The 18,086-nt window shown below is 41.8% G+C and overlaps 1 long non-coding RNA gene across 2 annotated transcripts in view; it reads right to left on the bottom strand.

Annotated features, from left to right (window-relative positions):
• LOC127666768 (uncharacterized) overlaps window positions 1–10,641 on the bottom strand; it is a 48,566-nt gene extending 37,925 nt beyond the window's left edge. For both annotated transcript variants that reach the window (XR_007973704.1, XR_007973705.1), the window contains exon 1: window positions 10,232–10,641. This is a non-coding gene — a long non-coding RNA (uncharacterized LOC127666768). The remainder of the gene's footprint in view (window positions 1–10,231) is intronic.
• Between the last annotated feature and the right edge of the window lie 7,445 nt (window positions 10,642–18,086).

Here is an 18,086-nt window from a genome sequence, read left to right on the forward strand (position 1 = left end):
TCTTACAAAGACAGTGGTTCTCAACCTTCTTAATGCTGTGACCCTTTAATACAGTTCCTCCTATTGTAACCTCCAACCATAAAATTATTTTCATTGCCACTTCATAACTGTAATTTTGCTACTGTTATACTATGCTTTCTGGTGGTCTTCAGTGACCCTGTGAAAGGGTAGCTTGAGCCACCCAACCCCCAAAAGTTGAGAACTGATACTCTAGGACTACAGAGGATCACTGGATAAAAACATTTGTCATATAAGCCTGATGACCTAAGTGTGATATCTGAATCCAACACAAAGATGGAAAGGAAAACAAAGACTCTAAAAAGTTGTCCATTGTCCTTTAACTCTCATATACATGACTTGGCATGCATCAACCCACAAACACATATCAAATATAATAAAAAAGTCATTCCAATTCATAACTAGTGTTTGTGTATATGTAGTATTATCTGTAGGTGGTGGTTATGTGACTAAAATGCATGAGGGTTTGTGGACTCATACCTTCACATGCTTAGGGTACAAAAGGATGCCAAGAGCCTTTCTCTTGAGACTGGGTCTCTCACTGAACCTCAACTAAAGCTCCCTGTTTTCACCTGGCTAGAAGGGCTAGCCAAGGAACTCCAGGGATCCAGATATAAGCTTGTCTCCATCCACATCTATGCTTGTATTAACAGACATTTGCAGCTATAGGCTCTTGCATGGGTGCTAGGAGCTTGAACTCATACCTAAACATCAAGCATTCTTACTGAGAGCCATCTTTCTCAACCTTGTAGTCTATCTTCTCATCTCCCTAAAAGTTTTCATACACCCAAAGGTTTTAGTTTTGATAATGTCTAATGTATCAATATTTTCTTCTATGGATTATGCTTTCATTCTAGTAATAATTTAGGGATCCTTAATTCACAAACATGTGGAAATATCACAAAATATAATATGTATTATTTTAAGTAAGCAACATATAGAACTATTAGTATTGCTTTATAGTAAATATATTAATGTGCTAATAATTATCTAAAAGCCACAGTTTAGTTCTACACTTAAACATATCAACCAGTATTTAAGATTTAGAACAGGTTATATAAGTATGGTGGCATATGCCTTTAATTTAAGTCCAGCACTCTGAAGGTACAGGCAAGTGTTTCTCTGTAAGTTTGAGTACCTCTATACAACAAGCATCAAGCTAGCCAAACCTACATAGTAAGACCCTGTCTCAAAAACCAAAAAGAAAGAAATAGAAGTGAGGTCATCCATTTTAAAGACTAATGCAGAAAGTATACTTTGTTCTATAATATTTTATTTACATTTAAAAAAATTAAATTGTTATTTATAAATACCTAAATTTCCTATTATTGAAACGATTCACTATGTAACTATTGCTTAAAAACTGTTTTAGTCCTTAACACTAAGAAAGCTCACTTATAGCCCGTGGTGCACGCCTTTACTCCTAGTTCTTGGGAGGCAGAGGCAGGCGGATTTCTGAGTTCAAGGCCAGCCTGGTCTACAGAGTGAGTTCCGGGACAGCCAGGGCTACACAGAGAAATCTTGTCTCAAGGAAAAAAAAAAAGGAAGAAAGTTAGTTCACTCATGGACAGAAAATGGCTCTTAAACTAGGTCATACTAGCCACTCAAGAAAACACACACAGTATAACACATCTGCCATACAAACTGCACGCCGTAAGAAGTTCATTAAAAGAACACACAACAAGGGACTGATTATCATGAAAACAAATGTAATACATGAGGCTGAAATATAATACAGCAATGGGGTATTACTGCACACCCATGCCAAGATGTGCTCTTGAGAAATTACTACATGCAAGAGGTCAGGTGTGAGGAGGTTTACTGGGAGACGGCAGAGGGGTGAGGACCTGCAGACTGGGTAGAGGCAGACAAGAGCAGAGCCATGAGGGCAGATAAGGGAAGAGGGGGCCAGAGGACAGAAAACACTGGCAGAACTAAACTGTACCATACAACACCAGGATTACCAAACGCTGACACGTCTCTAGCTTCAGTTTTAGGGACTAACTAGTAAGCTCATTATTAGATTAAAAGAGGCACAAAGACAAATTTTTCTAGCCACAACTTAGGCTATCACTGCATTATATTTCATAAATTAATACAATATTTACAGTGCTTTCGGTAATTATGCATGTTTATATCAAAGATTATTATATGAAGTATTAAACACCCTATCAAAGTCAAATTAGCTTTTGTAAGATTTATAAGAATCTTTTACACTTAAAACATATTTTATCCACACACATGACTCTTTAGTTTTTGAAATGACCTTTGATTTGGTTTCTCTTTCTGAAATTTGTATTAATGACATATTATATACATGAAATATGGCTAAAGACACACAGAAGTTGTCAGCTAAGTCATAGGAGTAAAAAAGAAAATTTAAATGTTTTAGGGGCATATGGAAAAGGCCCTGAGAATAAATTACTAATTCTGTGAACAGAAGAGTTTTGCTTTCAAATTTGCTCCAGGCAGGTGTGAGGGTTTTCAATGGTGTATTCATTACAAGCCCAGAACTGCCATGTTTCTCTTAAATTCTCCTTAAGTAGCTTATTTGCCAGTCCTGAAGACTTTATCACTTAAGAGTCAGAGAAATTCTTATTAGAAAATTACTGTTTCCAAGAAACTCTGAATCTATACACCTACTTTTAAAAGCAAATGACTTGAGAATTCTGCTAATGTGTATGTCACAGTCATTAATGTAACTGAAGAAGAATGTCCCCACAGACTCAGATATTTGGACACTTAGCTGGTGGTACTCCTTGGAAGGGATTAACAGATGCGGCCTTGCTGGAGGAAGTGAGTCCCCAGAGGTCAGTTTTGAGAGGTTAAAGACTGTTGCCATATTCAGTCTGCTTTCTCTGCTTCACACTTTGTGCCTGCAGATGTGAGCTCTCTGCATTCTACTCCAGCTGCCACGCCTGCTGCTTGCTGCATTGCTGCCCATCATGATGTCTATTAAACTATAAGCAAAGTTACTTTCTCATGGGAAGGGGAGCAGGAAGGTCGCTTCCTCAGGTTTGCAGCTTGCTTGGGAGAACATCAGGTTCTCTGCATGAGGAAGTGTCTCCTCTGTCTTGGTTGGCTGAGAATGACAAAGACCCTAGGTTGCCTGGAAACTAGCAAGCTGGGACCAATCTCCTCATGCCATTTCTCTACAGATAATAAAATATATCTTCAAATTTGAAGCCAGGGATGGGGTATTACACCTATAATTTCAGTGTCTGGGAGGTAGAATGAGGAGAATCAGGAGTTCAAGGACAGCTTCATTTGCATAATGAGCTCAGGACCAGGCTAGACTACAGAAACAGTATCTGTTCTGAATGAATACATACATACATACATACATACATATATACATAAAAAATTAAAAATAGTAATTCATTTGATTGCTCATTTAAGAGCACCTATGCTCACCAAGGTTTCTGCTGTGAAAAGCCAGTGAGAAAATCCTTATTGATGGTGTAATAAGGAGGGTAGACAGGTCTGATACTCAGATAGATGCTTAGACTATAGATATGGATCAGGAGTGCAGTACTTGCCTGTCTTTCAAGAGGCTGTGAGCTTGGTGTCTATATTGAAGGAAAAACAACACCAAGCAAAGCCCACAAGAAACTAAAACTGTTTTCTATACAAAATTGTCCCAACCAAAGACACCTCCCAAGTAATGGAAATTAGTCAAGTATCAGAAGAGAACAAAATTTACAAAGATCTGCTACTTCTCCCCAAATGGGGTTCTTTCCACTCTGAGACCAATCTGTCAACACCAGAGGAGTGGCTGAAAAGTAGCCATGTTTTTAACAAACACCATACTAAAAGAATGAGGACTGCAGTCTACAAATCTTCCAAATATTCTGATCTCTATATAAGGGGTTAGTATCTCAGAAATAAGAACAAACTAGAAGTAAACAAATCAAGTTTCCAGAAATTAAACCCCACCTCACTTTAGTTTATCTGTGAAGTGGACTGAAGTAACTGGCAAGAAGCAACTGGCAAGACCAACTATATTCCATGTAGTAGCTATCCCTGGTGGTCAACTTGACTATATCTGGAATGAACTCTGACCTGGATCTTGGCTTAGAGATCTTGAGACACAGTGCCTATGAATCCCAGAAGATTTTGACAGGGAAATCTCTAAGTTCAAAGTCATCAGGGAGCAGGGCAGTGGTGGTACACACCTGTAATCCCAGCACTCTGGGAGGCAGAGGCAGGCGGATTTCTGAGTTTGAGGCCAGCCTGGTCTACAGAGTGAGTTCCAGTACAGCCAGGGCTACACAGAGAAACCCTGTCTCAAACAACCAAAAAAAAAAAAAAAAAAAAAAGGAAAAAGGAAAAAGAGTTGAACCTAACCAACTCTACAGTCTACTATCATTCTATACACTTAAAGAAAACAACACACACAGATACACACAAACACATTCACAAACACACACACACAAATCCCTTCATGGGCTAGAGAAATGTCCCACTGGCTCCACAATTTAGAGTACTGAATGAATGTTTAAAAAAAAAAAAGGATTTGTATCTAGTACCTTTATAGGGGCTCACAATCACTACATATGAACAGATATCATAGGCAAAATGCCTACCATATTCTTTATTTTTACCTTCCCTAGTATAGAGGATCAAATTCCTGTAATCTTTTTTTTTTTTTTGAATTTTCAAGACAGAGTTTCTCTGTATAGCCCTGGCTGTCCTGGAACTCACTCTGTAGACCAGGCTGGCCTCGAACTCAGACATCCGCCTGCCTCTGCCTCCCAGAGTGCTGGGATTACAGGAGTGCGCCACCACCGCCCGGCTCTACAAATGTGTTCTTGATATTGAATTAACAAAACTTCCTTTAAGAATAGAGGATTTTCCCAGCACTCTGGGAGGCAGAGGCAGGCAGATTTCTGAGTTCGAGGCCAACCTGGTCTACAGAGTGAGTTCCAGGATAGCCAGGGCTACACAGAGAAACCCAGTGTCAAAAAACCAAATCCAAAAAAAAAAAAAAAAAAAAAAAACACACATTTGTAAAATGTTAACATCTGATGTTGGGTATTGGTTCTAATGCTTATTTCAGCTCCAGAAAAGCTGCACTGCCAGATCTGAGGGTCCCTGCCCCCCTCCCCTGATTCGAATGAGTAATAAAAAGTTGCCATACAGCCAAGGGCTGGGCAGAAAGACAGGGGCAGACTTAAATTTCAAGTGCAAGGGAAGGAGAGGGGGGAGGAAGAGAAGGATCAGATTTAAGAGCTGAAAGAGGGAAAGCATCCTACACTGTAGGTGGAAAGTGAATGCAACCCTATGGGAAGAGGGCGCAGAAGATGACAGGCAGCAAAGATACAACATAGATTTAAAATGCATTAAACCAGGGATACTGGAGGGAAATGTGTGCTACCCATCAGCAGGCTTATAAATGTCCAGCTATTGAGCTTAGTTAAGACATATCAAAATTAGCTAGTGTGTGTGTGTGTGTGTGTGTGTGTGTGTGTGTGTGTCTGGTGTGTCTTTGATTTACCAATCAAGAGAACTCTTGGGCAGGTGCAGTGACTGCACTACATGTCAGAAGCCAAAGCAGTTTAATTAATTCAGTCTAGTGCATTGAGGTCCCAAGAGAGTTTCACATTACCCTGGACACAGGGGGTACAGAGCCCAGTCAGTCAATACACAGTTTAGTCAAAGTTTCAACTTTTTTAAAGACAAAGCAGAATAAGATTTTCCCACATTTTCTAGTTCTCACCAGCTGCTGTTTCCTTAGCAATAGCATATCTCGGTTCAAAGTGACCCAAACCTCCTTGCAGACTGAGAAATCTGTCAGCAGTCCAACTCTGAGATGTGTTAGATGTGTTGTCTAATTAAGCTATAAACAACGTTACTTTCTCATGAAAAAAAAATGAGCATGAAGCCACTTCCTCAGTTCTCTAGCTTGCTTGGCAGAACACCAGGATCCTCTGCTTGAGGAAGTGCACCTCCTCGATATCTCAGTATGCTGAGAGTGACAGAACCATCCTAGGGTGCCTTGCAGCTAGCAAGGTAGGAGCATTATCATGCCATTTCTCCACAGTAAAGTAAAATACTTTCTTCTGTGATCCCTAGAGATTGGCCTGTGGTCCTGAATAGCCAGAGAAATGTTGCCCTCTGTGGATTAGCTGCCTACGTTTGGACTACAACAGGCAAAAGTCTCAACATTGTTTGTATTGCATCCACAATCTTTTTCAGCAACCTAGCCTGTACCCTAATAAACTTAAGAACACTTAATAATTTTAGTATTAGTAATTTATTCTCCATTTCGGCTACATAATTCAGACTGTGCCTAAAAGGGGAAAATGAAACAAAGTATATTCTTAGAATTATCATATGTAAGAATGATGGAGTTTAGAGAATTATACAACCCTTGCTGTATAACTAAACCTTCAAGAAGTTTCTGTTAAATCTTGAGTGTGATCAAGCAAGACTAAGTCAGAAAGCAACATTCTGCTTCCCTTTTATACTAGGCTCAAGTACAATCATATACAACACACATATCAATCACAGACATTTTTTGTCCTCCTGCTCTCATGGAAAGCCTTGAGTCAGATACTCAGTCCAAACATAAGAAGCAATTACAATAATAATAATAACAACAATAATAAAATCTGGTTTGGTGGCACACACTTGTGCCAGGGAGACAGAGACTCCATGTCCTCCCTAGCCAGCCATCTGAGCCTACCTGTCTAATTCAAAGCCAATCAAAAATCCTGTTTTACAAAAAACAGTGGATGGCACCTGAAGAATGACATCCAAGGTTGTCCTCTGGTCTCCACACACAAGCTTACATGTGCAGGGCCACAGGACCAAACTATCCTGTAAAAGGATTTTCATCCGCTGCTGTAAGAGAGCTCAATGGGTAAAGGTTCTTGCAGCCAAGTCTGATATAACCTGTCCAATACCTGGGACCTCTATTGATGAGGTTTGGTCTGTTGTATGTATTGTCCCAGAGACAAGAAAGTGCACAGGTAGATCCAAGTGAGGCTATGTGACCTTGCCTCCAAATTATTTCTGATTGGTGAATAGAGATGACAACAGTCAATAGCTGGGCAGAAGAAACCCATGCAGGCAGGGTTTAGCATTCCAGGACTTCCAGCATCAGAGAAGAACCACAAGGGGGAAGACACCATGTGTTAGGTGAGTCGTAAAATAAAGACCATGTGGGTTGGCTACCTGTAAATAAGAGCCGTCCAAATGAAACATGGCACATTCTATCGTGGGATTAGTAGTGGGAAATAGACAACAGCGAGAGGTGCACAATCTGCCCAGCTATTGTGCTGATTAAGGCTAATTGTACATAGAAAGGTTGTGTGTGTCTTTTATCTGAGAACTAAGTGGTTAAAGGCAGGGTAAAAACCTGAGTTGGGATTAAATAATTTCTACAACATCCACATATACAACTCCTGCCCACCCCCACATACACAAATAATAAATGTAATTTCAAAGGGGGTTAAAGCACTTGTTAGTAAACATGAGGATCCACGTTTAATCACCAGAACCCATGTGGTAGGACGATAACCTGCCCAGTCACTATCCTCTGGCCTCCATAAATGCACACTAACACACACATACGAACACAGAATAAATTAATGTAGTTATTAATTAATTAACTAATTAAAGGTTTTTCACATCATCTCTTGTTGGCACAGACTCACTTCTGTCTTTGGTTTACATAGCTCGCTTCCCCACATCTACCTCTCCTTATCTCATGCCTATCATGCTTGCATGTGTTTCTCCTCCCTAATCTCCATGTTTAAATCTATATTAAACTCTTTATAAACTACTGTTCTGGGGACTAGACCGATGGTCCCCAGGTTAAAAGAACTTATTGTGCAATCATGAGGCCTGGAGTCCAAATTCCAGCATCCTGTACACACCCATGAGTATAGCTTCCAGGAAACAGACATTGTCTTAGGAAGAAATAATGAAAAACTGCCAGTGATTTGGAGGAAAAAACACTTACAAATGTATGGCAAAAATACAAAACTCTGTTCTTTTAAAATATAGCTCACAAAAGAGTTAGGACCTGGGTTATGAATGAAAGGGAAGTAAGTGAAAATCCCGGTTCCTTTCCTACCATGTAACCCAACCAAGTACCATTATTATCTCTACAAATCTGTTTCTTGCTGAGTGTGCCAAATTTATATGCTGCTTCTCAATATCAAAAGGGAAGCCACTTAGCAAAGAGTCCTGGAACATAGTCCATACAGAGTAATTTACTAATTATTAAATTTTGGAACAAATGTTAAAAAGACAAGTAGTGTTTCATGTTTATTTTTAACTGTCAGGCACAAGGCTTAGAATCCTGACTTAAAGTTGAGACTGAGATATAAAAGGAATTACAAAAAGCCATTTTGCCAAGGACAAATTCTAAGTAAAAATATCTAGTACTATGGAAATATAATTGACATAGGCACAATCATAAGTTTATTAGAATAATTTGATGCATCACCTCAAAGTTTTCATTTTTACAAAGATATGGTTTCATTTTCATAAACAATAAAGGGAAAAACAACACATTAAAAAAAGAGAGCAAAGGTAGGAATGAAGAATATTACTAGGCTGCTTTACTTTCCAACTTAAGAACGAAAATACAACACAGGAAAAACTCCTCATACAAAAATGGTAGAAAACATCACACTAAAGATAATAAAACACCTCTCGTTCCTGAACACTTCAAGAAACAGACTTCCCTGAGATCTTCAAGTTTTCCTGTCTGGAAACAAGAAGCCCCAGTAAGTTATTTCATCACCACAATCCTATTTCCAACATCAAAGCAAAACCTAGGAAAGCCACTCTGGTGGCTTTCTCATTCTCAGAAATTTATTTTTATTTTATTCTAGACATACAGAGAAACTACTTAAAAAGTCAAATAAATTCTGATAGGCAGCAAAATTTCACTCAAAAAAAAAAAAACAAAATATAAAAACTAATTCTATTTTGTCTTATGACAACAATAAAAAATGTTGTCAGAAGACAGGCAATGGTAACACACCGTTTATTCCAGCACTGTGGAGACAGAAGAAAGTAGCCAGATCACTTGACTTGGAAACCAGCCTGATATATACGCTACTTGGGAAAAGCCAGGGTTTCCTGAAGTGCCTGCTCTGCAAGCATGAAGACCTAAGTACAAATCCTTATGCACATAAAATCTGGTGCAGGGCTGCACATTTCTTTCTAACTCCAACTCTTTGTCTCACAAGAGACAGGTCCTGGGAGTCTGCCAGGCCAGCTGAAATACAAGCTCCAGGTTCAGTGAGAAATTAAGGTAGAGACAACTGGAAGACACTGACCTCAGACCTCTGACCTCTACACAAAGCATGGGAAACTCAGGCCTCTGATCTTTAACATGGATTAACTCAGTTACTCACTGTAGAGCTACAGAGTAGGTAATACTATAGTCATCACACACAGCTGAATAAAATGAAGCCCCAGAAGTCACTAACCGGTCCATGGCCATGCAGTCAGTCAACAGGAGCAGGCAGGATCTGAACTGAAGATGTCAAGTGTTCAAATCAACTACAGCATTCATTTAGTTAGCAATTTTTACAAAGAGCCTATCAGGTGCCAGACACAGTTCTAAGTACTAGGGATAAAATTATGAATAAATCTAATGAGATCTTTGCCCTGTAATTAGGAAGAGAGAGCCAACAATTCTAATGGGAATAATTGACAAGTGTAAAGTGTATCTAATAATAAAAAGGAATGAGAAAGGGAAAATAATGTTTAATTTAATGCTAAACAAAAGAGTCAAATGACAAAGAGAGGGAGACTTGCTTCTATGTTAGGAACCAGGAGAAGTTCTCTCAAGTAAAGAACAGCAATAGAAGTCAAGAACAACTGCCACCAGCCAGAGATGGTGTCCCGTACATCTGCCAGGGTAGCATCCTAAAGCCCTAGTGAGAGTGAGAGTCATGGGGTAAGGCTGAGGTTAGGTTGGAAGCTGCCCTAGTGGCAGGGAGAAGCAGCTTAGATTCAGTTCTGTGTGTAACCCAGGGCTTTTGGAGGATTTGAGCACAAGCAGTTCAATCCAAGTTCTTTTTAAAAACACCATTCTTACTGTTATGTGAGGAACAGCAAGCTGGAGAACTGCATCTGGGGTGCGGGTAGACTGGGGGAGGAGAGGAAGGGAGCCCTGCCAAGATCTGCAAAAGCCTGAGGAGCGACCAAGCACAGAACTATCAGGGAATGAATGGCCAGGACTGACCTGCGCTGGAGGAAGGAGGCATCTCCAGCGGCGGAACTCCGAAGCAGATCCGTGGGCGCACAAGTCAGCGAACCACACAGCGCGGGTGGCAGGGCCGGGGTGGCCTTACAGTCGCGGCGGAGGGGGAACCGGAGGTCACGGGTTACACAATTCTGCAGCCTGAGCTGCAAGAGCAGCGCAGGGGATCGAGGTCTCCAGGGTCAGCGCCATTCCCCGGCCCCCCGGCCCGGGGGTCGCCGCCGCAAAACACTGCACCTGGGCCTCGGCAGCACCGCAGCCACTCAGTGACCTCGCCCCAGCCAGGAGGAAGGCCGGAGAAGGTAGCAGGTCCGCAGGCCTCCTAGGGGCACCGAGCCGCACCCCTAGCTCCCTTGGTCAGCTCAGCCTCTGGCTTCACAATGGCTCCGCCCCGCTCCTCGCCTCCCCCACATCCCTCTAGCGCGCCCCGCCCCCATCCTGCCTGTGACCCGCCTGCTGGGTGAGAGCTGACACTTTCAGTAGACACAGTGCATGCGAGCTGCTAGCACAGAGAGCAAAGAGACCTAGTCAAGGTCCTTCTCCCGAGCTGGGGGTGACATAGCCTCGGTGGTAAATTGCTGGCTGGCAAAGGAGGCCTCTGTGATATCAGACCTGAGACTCCATTGTTATGACAATAGTCCTTACTGTTGAAATATTCAAACTCCTCTCCCAACCAACTCCTTTCCCAAAGTTCAACACTTTCTTTCCTCCACCTTAGAGACTTGAAAGTGTTTGCAATCACTTAAACAATCAGTACTGTTTTCAAAACTGACTTTGCAAACCTGAGGTGTTTTCCCCCAGAAAAAACAGGAGATACTCAAAGAAAATCGCTCTCATTCTCCCTCCTTCATAAATTCAACTTCAATATTCCATCCCTATCCCTAAAAAGCAGCATGGTTCTCTGGACCCACAACTGAAAATATAGAAACAGCTTAATTTCAGGAGTAACAGACAGAGCTCCTAGCTGCCTTACCAGCAGGTCATGTCCTGAAATGTAACAGTGAAGAAAAAAAAGAAAATGAAGATTTGGGGGAATGATATTTTAAAAATTGTCTCTACACAGCTGTTATTTCCACTAAGAAAAATGAAAAAAACTGTATTTTTAAGGCTGAGAAAAGCATGTTCCACCACAGTTCACAAAAATTCATTCTAACCAATAGTTAGTCACAGCATACATTCTGTCCACCACTCACTTTACCACATCTTTTGTGCCAATGGACAAACAGGTCGATTCCCAGTGTTTAAAACACATTTAGTGTGGTGAGAGAGGCAACAGCTGCAGGATAAGTTCAGAGCTACATCTGAGGGAAAGCTTTGGGGGGCACAGCTAGAAAATGTCAATAAAGTCATAATATGAACTGAATGATTAGTTCTATTAGGTAGAAAAAATCCAGAGCAGCATGTGCATGGGCAGAGGATGGAGGTCAGCGTGTATTCTAGGAACTGTGAAGCATGAAGCAGAGAGTGGCATAGGCTGCAGAGTATCCAGACAGAGGAAGCTAGGGAGGCAAATGGAGGACTGAGAATGAAGGTCCTGCAGGGTTTGGAGACCTGGTGAGCCTATACTCCAGAGGAGGAATCAATGAAAGAGTTAAACAGTAAAAGTAACTTTAGTAATTCACCCTGGCTGCAGCCATGAGAGAGGACAAATAAAATGGAGGACAAAGTCATTTTAAAGGAGATGTTCAAAGATATGAAAGTTCAGGACAGAGATGGTTCATCTCTATATATATTAAAGTCATCAGATATCAGGGCTTGGGGGAAGGCTTAGTGGGTCAAGAATTTGCTACACAACTGTGAGGAACTGAGTTCAGATCTGTAGCACCCACATAAATGCAGGGCAGGGGTGGGTGCTTGCCTATACTCCCAACTCTCATGAAGCAGAGACAGGATTTCCAGAGGAGCTGAACAGTCAAATTGCTAAATAAGTGAATTCCAGGACTGGAGACAATGACTCAAGAAATCATTTTGAATCAAGTCATAATTATGAATATCATCTAACGTGCTAAGTTCTAATACAGTGATTACCCTACACACTGGGGTTCACAAACTCATTCTGTCCCTAGCAATTATGGCTCAATAATTTTTAAAATATTATCCATAAGCCAAAATAAATATGTAACTCTGTGATTACAAATAAATGAGGCCACATAACTTAAGTATTTGTAACTTAACAGGTTGGTAATTCGTCAGGCAAAAAAGTAATATACTTAAGTCAAAAACAAAACTACGAATTTTATTTACTAATGGGACATCTGTAGCCACTGGGGAATGTGCCACTTCTCAAACTTGGGACTATGGGACAATATCACTATTGTTCCCCACTCTACATTGGCAGGAAACGGTCAGGCACACTGCTCTACACTTAATATTCTATCATAGTGAAAGGGACAGGTTCCTCACTACAAATAGAATACAAAATAGAACCGCCTGGTTGAGTGGTAACAGCCAAATTTTTTTTTCCTTACTAAAATATAAAAATACATTTTCCTCTATATTGGCCATTAACTTGACAATGCTTTTATCAGCCTTAAGTTCTCACCAACAACTTGACATCTAATGTTTCAGCCTCTATTGATAAATTTGGTCTCAGTCAACTATTTTATTGAGTTGCAAAGGATGCTTTTCCAAATACATATTCCTTCTGTGGTTGTTGGCTGCCATTCCTGTTTAATGAGCTATCATGGTGGAGCACACCTTTAATGTCAGCACTCTGAAGGCAGATTGTTGTAGAAGTTTTTAATCCCGACCCAGGTTTCTAACCCACCTTCCAACCTTTAGCTCCCCGATAAAAGATACATACAGCCTTTATTTTTGCAATAAGCCTTAAATGGCACAAAAGCTAGGATTAGAATCCTCTTTGGTATTAAAATCTACTTTCCTATTGATAACCCCAAATTATTACTTACTATTTTCTCTGTTTCTTCTGGGCTGCTCGTAGCTCTAATTTGCCAGCCCGCGGAGCCATGTGATTATGGCTCACCTAACCTGTGGCATCTTCTCCTTCTCCCTCATGCACCTCCTTCTCCTTCTCATGGTTCTCCTTGGACCCCAAGCCGGAGAAACCTAACACCCATCTATGTCTCCTCTGCCTAACTATTGGCTGTTTCTGTCTTTATTTATCAATCAGAAATAACTTGGGGGTAGGGTCACAGGTCTATATGCAGATTCCAGGGCTTGGGGACCCGCACTTAGCATTACAATAGACAGAAAGACCAAACCTCCTTTTCTCTCAAATATGCATTGAATCCAATTACAACAATTATGAAAATTATAGTCACACGATCTTTAATAATGAAATAGCCGGGTGGTGGTGGCACCCGCCTGTAATACCAGCACTCTGGGAGGCAGAGGCAGTCGGATTTCTGAGTTCGAGGCCAGCCTGGTCTGCAGAGTGAGCTCCAGGACAGCCAGGGCTATGCAGAGAAACCCTGTCTCGAAAAAAAAACCAAATCCAAAAAACAAAACAAAACAAAAAAAAGAAATAACTTTCGATGCCATGTTCTGTGGATCACTGATGCTTTTGAAGCTATCTACATATAGCATGACTGAATTGCTAATCATTAATTTTTTTAATTATTTACTATTTGAATAACCTTGAAAACATGTTATTATAATTAACTAAATGAGAATCTAATATGACCATGAGTTTGACTGTCTATCCTAAACAGTTTGTAATAGCAGCAATTAAAAGGACTGGGTTTAAACCTAGTATTCTTAAGTGACTTGCATCAGCACAACACCCCAGCAGCTGTAGGACCACAGAACCACAGTGGACCCTTGGAGACAACCTGGTCCATGGGTATCACCTTAGCCTCAGGGGGTCGTGCAAACCACTCCCATCAATATGGCCCCCAGAGTCAGCAGAGCCACTGATGTCAGCATGGTTTCAGGCTGCAGCCATGGACAACCACAAGTCCTTGGTGTTATAAGGGGCCACAGGCCCTACTGAGACCTGATCAAGATACCATCATGGACTCAAGGAGCAGCACCCCCCACAGAATCCACTTGGTCTGAGACCACAGCACAGACTATGGACATCGTCACAGCCCCCAGCTATGGAAGAAGCAGACCTGGCTGTCAGCAGCATCAGGACCAAGACATCACCCTTAGAGCAGGGCTTGCCTCCCAGATCAGTGTGGCCTCCAGTGGTAGCTGGGCCCTCCTACATCAACAAGGCTTTAGGTGGCAGCACAGGCCATCCACATCAGCCTGAGCCTCACTGCCATCACATCTCCAGTGTAGCCCCTCTCCACAATATACAAACCTCTCCACCTCTCTGTCTCTGCCATCTCTCTACCACATACTTGTTTATGGTAGTGGCACCCTCTTGCCTGAAACTCAAAGAGACAGGTTGTCCTGTGTGCTTACACATGTTTTCCAATTTCTTTCTTGGGAGTTGGAGAGAAAACCTGGGATCTTCCTGGACTTTGTTGTCAATCTGTGTAATGGCTATGAACTTGGGCCCTCACCATGCCAAGTACCTTATCACTGAATGACCTAAGCCTGGCAGTATTGTTTGTAACCTCTGAGAAGATTACATGCTGCCTGGTTGGTTTCGTGGGGTTTTGTCCTTTTTTTGGGGGGGGGGTGTTTTCAAGACAAGGTTTCTCTGTGGGGTCCTGGCTGTCCTGGAACTCACTCTGTTGAACAGGCTGGCCTCGAACTCAGAAATCTGCCTGCCTCTGCTTCCCAAGTGCTACGATTACAGGCGTGCACCACCACTGCCTGGCTTGTTTTTTCTTAACAAAGCCTCATCCACAGAGTGACAGTGGAGACCCTCACTTTTAGACATAGGCTAAGATGGCTGGAAGCTCCGAATTTTGATGTCCCCATTGTTGGAAGTAGCCAGGCCCATTACTGTATTTGATCAAACGTATTTTCTAACCAAGGTGATGGCACCCACATATCATCACAGCACATGGGAGGCTGAGGCAGGAGATTCTCCTGCAACTAGGAATGTGAGGCCAGATTGGGCAACACAGTCAGGTGCAATTTCCATATCCATATGCAGCCACAAGCCAAGCATTCAGACATATCCAGTCCTGGGAGACATCAACGTGGCACACCAGAAACAAAGGGAGGCCGTGGGTGCTCTGAAGAGGCAGCTGTAGCTGAAGAGGCAGGGCAAAAAAACGAAGAAACAGGTGCTCATTAGCCGAGAGGGGATGTTCCCAGGGTTGACCAAAGAAGCTGAGGCCTAGGAGGCTTGAGACTGTTCCTAAATAGGAAACCAACTCCTCTGAGTAGCTCAAGATGTCTTCTGGAAAATGTGCAAATATGCCACACCAACTCCAGTGTCGTCTGTGCGACAGGACAGTACATCATTAAGGCAGAGGAGAGATAAATGCCCCTTGGGGCTAGGCTCCCTGGAGGTCTCTGGCAGAGTGCCCACCTCTGGCCTTGAAAAGGGCCTCGATGTTCTCCACAGATACTGTGCTTTCTATGTTATGGGTTCTGCACTGTGTCTTTCTTCTTCCTATTCTTAATTCTTTATATCACACGATCCAAGCCTACAAGCTGGTTAATTGATAAAGGAGGATTTGATGTTCTGGTAGAAGGAAAAGAGGATGTGGCAGTTATGCCTACTGCTCCCAGTCTTGAACTCAATGAACTCATGTTGAACCTTACTGAAAGAAGGTCTTGGATTGTTTCTCATCAGGGCCCCTCTTTATTACTAGCCTTAGCAAAAGTAGTGACCAAAGAATATGAGATATTAGGGAATGTTATGGATAGTTTGTACCAGGAAGAACACAGTAGGAGAAAATATAGGACTACTGATGAGCCATTGCCTTATACAAGTGCTTATGGTAAAGAAGGTTACAGATGGGTAATAGCATTGAAGGGCAGAGGTCCTGTAGTATTCTTTAAATTTAGAGATATATTAGCTTGAGCCAGATCACCTTGGGGTTTGCTTTCCAGGGCAGTACAGAGGACTCTTGTAATGAACATTGCTCATTCTTAAAGCATTTTGACTTTTGGTGGCAGAAGAAGGCTTATATCATACAAATTGGCCTGAAAGCCCAGGTTCTCCTATTGATTATTAACACAACTTTAAGTAACCAAAAATTAGACTCAAATGCCACATGTCTAAAGTTCATGGCCTAAGTCTGCTTTTGACCATGGTTTACAGAGCAATAGTTCCTGTGGGCACCATGTCATGTCTACTTACTCTTCTAATTAAGATGGAAGTCTACCTTGTTTAGAAACTGTATGAGTGTTTCTGGAGGTGTTCCAACCTCGACCTGTTCCTCAATATACTAAAAATATGCCTGACTGAAAAATTAAAGTTTCAGCAGATTCAAACCGCTCTCTTGTGTGTCTGTCTGTCATTACCTCGCCACACCTATGCCTTCCTGAGTACCAAAGCCCTGGTTTTCCCATGGTCATGACTTCCCCGGCTGGGTCAGTCCATGGCACAAATACAAGTGGCTGGTCCCATAAGCTCATAATGCTGTGAGTATCATAGAGTCTGGGCCAGGATCAGAACTCAGATCAGCTCCATGTTATCTCTTTGAGGTCAGGTGGTTTCTTCATTCAGAATTCCTGTCTGTTGCTTTACTTCCTAGCCATCATGTATGCAAGGACTGCTTAATCCCTTTCCCCTTGTAACCAAGAAAATTTTATACAACCTCTGACTTACAGGAATACAAAACAAGCAATTCAAACATTCCTTTATAAGTTGGAAGCAAATTTATCTTAAGGCCATTTATTTCTTTTGACAGGAAGACTTAATTCTTGGCTCAATTTTTTTATATGGAAGGACAAGGGCCACCTTCACCACTTTAACAACTGATTAACATTCAGATTTCATAGGTTCCCCCCCTTCTTGCTCCAGCCCCACTCACTAAGGCCCAAAGATTTATTTATTTATTATATGTAAGTATACTGTTTCTGTCTTTAGACACACCAGAAAAGGGCATCAGATCATATTACAGATGGTTGTGAGCCACCATGTGGTTACTGGGATTTGAACTCAGGACCTCCGGAAGAACAAATCAGTGCTCTTAACCACTAAACCATCTCTCCAGCCCAATTTCATAGTTTTTTTCATAATTTTTAATACAGAAAAACATGGTACAAAATGGAGGAACTACATGTAAGGCCAAATCTGAAGTTGCTGGATTCTGTCTTACTCTGCAGCTGTACTGGATGGTTTTGTGTGTCAACTTGACACAGGCTGGACTTATCACAGAGAAAGGAGTTTCAGTTGGGGAAGTGCCTCCGTGAGTTCTAGCTATGGGGCATTTTCTCAATTAGTGATCAAGGGGTAGGGCCCCTTGTGGGTGGTACCACCTCTGGGCTGGTATTCTTGGGTTCTATAAGACAGCAGGCTGAGCAAGCCAGGGGAAGCAAGCCAGTAAGTAACATCCCTTCATGGCCTCCCGCATCAGCTCCTGCTTCCTGACCTGCTCAAGTTCCAGTCCTGACTTCCTTGGATGATAAACAGCAATGCGGAAGTATAAGTTCAATAAGCCCTTTCCTCCCCAACTTGCTTATTGGTCATGATGTTTGTGCAGGAATAGAAACCCTGGCTAAGACACCAGCCAAGATTCATTGACTGATTTCTTTTTTGCATGAAATGCAAAACAGTAACTTAAACAAATTTAAAATCTTAAACATAACCAAAAGATTCACTACTTTGATGTGTGCTGAGGAATGATGGTAGGCAAATATGAATTCTCAGTTTTCTGTTACATTGCTCTAGAGTCAGGAAACCATGCGTGTTCTGTGGAAACAACAGCTTGAGTCTGAGCAGAGGAGCTCCTAACAGTGTTTGCTGGTGCTGCACAGAGTGATGGCATGCACGGTACAAAAAGAATTCAGACCCACAGCT

Source organism: Apodemus sylvaticus, chromosome 16, assembly GCF_947179515.1.
Source record: "Apodemus sylvaticus chromosome 16, mApoSyl1.1, whole genome shotgun sequence".
NCBI classification, from domain to species: Eukaryota; Metazoa; Chordata; class Mammalia; order Rodentia; family Muridae; genus Apodemus; species Apodemus sylvaticus.